General features: G+C 38.9%; 1 long non-coding RNA gene across 1 annotated transcript in view; it reads left to right on the forward strand.

Moving 5' to 3' along the window:
* LOC122682013 overlaps nucleotides 1-5,148 on the forward strand; it is an 87,062-nt gene extending 81,914 nt beyond the window's left edge. The window contains exon 3 of the long non-coding RNA XR_006337191.1: nucleotides 5,022-5,148. This is a non-coding gene — a long non-coding RNA (uncharacterized LOC122682013). The remainder of the gene's footprint in view (nucleotides 1-5,021) is intronic.
* The last annotated feature ends 852 nt before the right edge of the window (nucleotides 5,149-6,000 follow it).

Raw genomic sequence — 6,000 nt, forward strand, 5'->3', positions numbered from 1 at the left:
GGCACTACACTGAGAATTTAAAATATGCCTGTGCTATGACCCAGAAATTTCTCTGCTAGCTGTCTTCCCTAGAGAAATTCTTGCACATATATACCTACACACATGCATCAAGTTCACTGGAGCATTGCAACAACACACATTGAACAGCAGCCTTTGAGAGAACAGATTTTTAAATCATCCTGCCATTGCCTGATTCCAGTCTCAGACACAGCAAGGCAGAAACTTTAGCTCTTTTACTAATTTTTTGCATTTTGGATTCATTTCTTTGCTGTGGAGATATTTCTCTTATATTTAAGTGTGCCTATGTCCTTTTGGTTTTCTATTTTTATATTTTATTCATCGTGGCTGTTTTCATCTCTACCTAGAAGCACCAAACCTATTTTCACATATATAGCTTCACTCAAAAATTGGGGAAATATCTCTGGTAGACTAGAAATGGAAGAAAAACACAGCAGTAAGTGGAGGTCAAAGGTGAAGATTTACTGGACTGTGGGTCTAGCGATGGGAAGACATAGCCCAGAATTCCATTTTTGTGTAGTGAGTGACTTTGAGTGTGTCTCATATATCCTGTGGGGCTGAAACCTGACTCATCGACAAAATTAGGATTCCAAAGAGCATCCCACCAAGAAATGGAGGCAGAAAGCGTGGCTCGGGCTGAACCAGCAGAGACTTTCTCGCTGGTGGTAAAACGAAAGGGAAACCCACACATACACATGCACCTACACACATGCACAGTCGCTCTAAAGTGATAAGGCTGTGTACGGTGACCCACAAGTGAAGAAAAAAAACATCACCTTTGGGAATTATCTAACCCTTTGCTAAGCTGACTGTCAAAAGTTTATAGTGGGCACCAATGGCTGACTTTCAATTAAAATGGGCACGAAGTATGGTTTTGTTTTTCTCTGAGAGCTTTAGTCAGCTTGGGCTGCCACAACAGAATATCACAGACATAGCGGATTGAACAACAGAAATTTATTTTTCACACTCTGGAGGCTGGGAAGTTCTGGTGAGAGATCTCTTCCCAATTTAGAAACAGTGGTCTTAGAGAGAAAGTTCTCCAGTGTCTCTATGAATGAAAGCACTAGTTCCCTCAGCCCAGGGCCCTGCTCTCATGAGTTCATCTAACCCTAGCCACTTCCCCAAAAAAAACCCATCTCCAAAGACCATCAGACTGGGGATTAGGAAATCACATAAGGATTCTGAGGGAACACAAATAGTTCATAACACTGAGTTTGATTTTATTTCATATCCCAAATCTACCAGATATTAGAAAGCAAATTTCAAACAATTTTGAGTAATCTCAGCCCACTAATGGTATATCCCTCATCGTTCTATATTCTGGGTCTAAATTCCAAGGGCTGACATAGTATTATATCAGGACTTGAGAGAGGTGAGCGTATAGAGACATCAATATTTGTTCTCTCTCCAGATAACATCTTTGAAATGTCTTTATTCTCATTTCTTAAACAAACAAACATCTGGCCCGAAACCCAATAAGACCAGCAGAAGCCCAGTGGAAAAAATAGACTTCTGCCCTCAATAGGCTGTGCCGAGGTATTCCAGCATTCCTGTCTCCCACCCCATGGTGTGGGTGGAGACTACATGGGCAGCCTAGACTTCTACCCTCATCCAGCAGTAACAAGACAATCCTTATCCTCCTGATGGATTGGTGTATGGGGAGACCCATGGGAGAGTCAAGTCAGTCACCGTTGCCAGTGGTATTGAAGTCTCCCCCCCGCCCACCACCATGGTGTCAGTGGGGACCACATGGGGAGCTGGAATTCAACCCTACCTACAAGGTCATGTAGTAAGGCAGTACCCGCGTAAGTATTTCAAAGAGATCATGGTTGAGGAGGACATACCTAGCCATAGTTTGATACAGAAAACATTGAAAAAGTGAGTCAATCTTGATGGGCACAGATAAAGTGCCAGAGTCAAGTGGTAATAGAAGGCAAAAAGATAGCATGTGACTGCCTAAAGAATTTGGGTAAAAGTAAGAAAAGAAAAGAGGTAGAACTAAGGTTGCATATGCATGCTAAGAACTTCAGTGTGTCTGACTCTTTTCGAGGCTATGTGTCTGATAGCCTTTTCGAGGCTGTCCATGGGGTTCTCCAGGCAAGAATACTGGAGTAGATTGCTATGTGCTCCTCCAGGAGATCTTTCCGATTCAGGGATTGAACCCACCTCTCCTGTGGTTTCTGCATTGCAGGCGGATTCTTTGCCGCTTAGCCTAATGTACTTCCTGTAGAACTAAGGTTAGCTAGGTTCAATAACAGAAATATAGGATCATGGAATGAATGGAGTGTCTTCCTTTTCCAATGCATAGGAGCCCGAAAACACACTCCCTGGTGCCAACAACTTCTGGGCGCTGAGATAATTCTGGTACATTGATCTGTATCCTCAACTTGTCCCTGAATAAAAGGTGTTATTTAATATGTGCTACCATCTCTTTCAGTTATCTCCCCTACTTCCTCATGGTGAGGGGTAGGGGAAGTAGATTTTAATCAAATTTAAAACAAGGCTAGAAAGAAATTATTAATGCTAATTCTGTTCAAAAGCTAGAGAAAATCCTTTTTAAAAATTCTGGATGCTAATATAGTAAATTTATTTTTGTTGTTCAGTCACTCAGTCGTGTCTGACTCTTTGTAACTCCATGGACTGCAGCACCCCAGGCTTCCCTGTTCATCACCAACTCCTGGAGCTTGCTCAAACTCATGTCCATCGAGTCAGTGATGCCATTCAGCCATCTCATCCTCTGTCATCCACTTCTCCTCCTGCCTTCAATCTTTCCCAGCATCAGGGTCTTTTCCAATGAGTCAGGTCTTCACATCAGGTGGCCAAATCATTGGAGCTATAGCATCGGTCCTTTCAATGAATATTCAGGATTGATTTCTTTTAGGATTAACTGGTTTAACTCCTTACTGTCCAAGGGGCTCTGAAGAGTCTTCTCCAACGCCACAGTTCAAAAGCAGCAACAGCCTTCTTTAATTTTCACCTGAAGGATTTCATGTTTCTTTGAATTTTCAAAAGACTTTTCCTGCAGTGAAGCATTCTCTTTCTCATTTTTTTCCAGCCTTACTGAGGTATAACTGAGGACTAAAATAACATATTTAAAGTGTACCACCTGATGATATATGTACACATTGTGAACAGTGAAGCATTCTTGACTAAGATTAAATAAATGGAGTGATCAGTTGGACTTAAATCCTTTTTAGCCTCATCTGTATGTTTTAAATGCCTCCATTCCACCTGTTCAATAAGGTCTGTTTTTAGTTAACTGAGGATTTCTCATGACTCTAAAATGTTATCTACCAAAAATTCCTCAATTCAAAAATTTTCAAAAAGCTAATGTGTCTTATTACCATGCATTTAGGCTCAGCTTAAATTCTTTAAATATAACCACTTTAAATTGACCTTGTCTTTTAATGAGCAGAATAAATAATGAAAGTGTCATATAAATCTCCACTGAGTGTCACAAAGTTTGAGACTTGAATATTGTACAGCTAATTATGGGTTTGCCTGGTAGCTCAGCTTGTAAAGAATCTGCCTGCAATGCAGGAGACTCCAGTTCCATTACTGGGTTGGGAAGTTCACCTGGAGAAGAGACGGGTTACCCACTCCAGTATTCTTGGGCTTTTCTGGTGGCTCAGACAGTAAAGAATCTGCCTGCAATGCAGGGGACCTGGGTCCGATCCCTGGGTTGGAAAGATGCCCTGGAGGAGGGCATGGCAACCCACTCCAGTGTTCTTGCCTGGAGAATCCCCATGGACACAGTAGCCTGGCAGGCTACAGTCCATCGGGTCACAAGAGTTGGACTCAACAGAGCAACTAAACACAAGCAGCACAGCACAGCTAATTATAGTAATCAGCTTCAGGATATCCATAGTCTTTAAATGAAATGAGGAATCTACACTCTTTCCTTGTGACTAATCTAGAATTTGAAGCTAGATACCCAGGATAAATAGGAACCATTTCCTACTGAGCTTCTTCATATTAATGAGTGAAGCGGTTAAAGGATTGATTATGTTTCTCTTACAGAAAATGAACCCATGAGAATTAGTAGGATCCCAAGCATGTGGAGAAATACCAATAGAGAAAAAAAAATAGAGCAATATATTTGCATTGTCTACCAGGGATTTGAAATCTAAGACAGGTAAGGAAGACGCACGCAAAAACAGATGATGGCTGCTGCAGGATGGTTAACTTTCAGTAAAGCACGATTTATTGTCTGTTTTACATCAAAATGGATTTCCTCTGGAAGAAAAGTACCCTCTTGCTTTCTGGAGTATCCTATGTAAGAGAAACATTTTAATTTCAACTCCCTCAGTGACAGTGACCCCTCTGCCCTCTCCATTTTATAAATTATTGACAAAGCGTCAAGAAGATTCCAATTGTGCAACAGCTAATTGGCCCCTCTGGTCATTTCTCAACAGCCCTGAAAAGTTCATTGGTTTTAGATAAAGACTTTCCCGGAGTTTCAGGCTCAGGCATTCCGAGAGTTTGAATAAGTTTGTGTTCTTTATTTGCTTTTTAAATACAACATTTTGAGGCCAAGGCTTGGCAAAGAGCTATGAGGTTGGGATATTTGCTTGCTAAGGAAAAAATGAGAACTCGAATTGGTATTTTAAATGAAATTAAATTTGAAATGTATATTGTAAAGCAAAAATAGGCTTTAGCTGATTTTAAAATAAGGGGAAAAATGAATGTTGATATAAAATGAATGTTGATGAAGCTATTATGAGGAAAGATTTAAAGGTAACAATATTTAAATAAAATATCATCATCCTCAAGCACGTCTTAAAATGTATTTTAGAAGCCTTAAACTGGTATCAAGACTTTGACTTTCAGTATGCATTTTTTCTATCTATATAAAAAAAGAAAAAGGCTTTTTGCTGTGAAGTGGTTGAATGTAAGATGAAAATGCTTACAGCTTACATTTGAAATGAAATATTTTCCAGTCTCTTACTGGAATTTTATTTTGGTTGAGAATCGCAATGACAAATCAACCCTTCTCCTCCTAGCTCTCTACTACCTGTGACCCCTGAACTGTATGAAGTACATCCCTGAACCTGTGGAATGAAGACGGGTGTTTCAGTCCACTTACTGGACTCAAAGTCATCCACATTTATGACTAAAACTTAAATGCGATTCTTTGCCAGCTTTCATTTCCATATTCATTGTTTTTCCACTGTAGTGCTGTTAATAAATTGTGTTCTTTGCATGTGTGTGTGTGTGTGTGTGTGTGTACAAAGATGAGTAGAAGAGATTGAAGCAATTTTCCCCTGTTTCTTACCTCTGCAAATGCCCTTTTTTAAGAATATTATATCAGTTGTTTTTAACAATAAGGTCTCAGAAGCTATATCAAGTACTTTATTATAGTAGAATACATTCAAGAATTTTCTGCTTATCTCAATATAAGATTTACTCTGGGATGTAACTATTTTTTTCTATTTTATCTTCTTTAAACCTTTTATTTTCCTCACCTGCTAAAGTTTCTATTAACTGATAGGTAATTCATGCAGATGGAAAGAAGCACAAAGGGAAATTTAGGCGGAAGAGAAAAATTTAAAAGAAGGAAAAACAAAATGAGAAGAAAAAGCATATTTGAAAATTTAATAAAATTAGATTTCCATATTCAGGTTCACAACATTTTAAAAGATTAATGTTTCTCAAACATTCTCCCAGGCAGTATATTCTCAAAGCAATCTTTTTCAGAAAAGAAGAAAATAAAAGGAGTAAATTTTATATTACTCCAACCCTACTTCAAATGAAGACTTTTTTTGAAACTGTAAATAAGAGTAGAAACACATCTGAAGTTATGTTTAGAATGTATATCAAGGAAAATCAAACAGAGGCATTACTCACAGTCTAAGAGTTAAAAATCGATGTATTTAGGAAACACAGGCAATTATCCATTCTCATCTAGACTTCAAACTGTCATTTGGGAATCCTCCCACCATTCCAAGCTATACTACACACTACACAGTGCAATGTTATACA

Source organism: Cervus elaphus, chromosome 23, assembly GCF_910594005.1.
Source record: "Cervus elaphus chromosome 23, mCerEla1.1, whole genome shotgun sequence".
Lineage (NCBI taxonomy): Eukaryota > Metazoa > Chordata > Mammalia > Artiodactyla > Cervidae > Cervus > Cervus elaphus.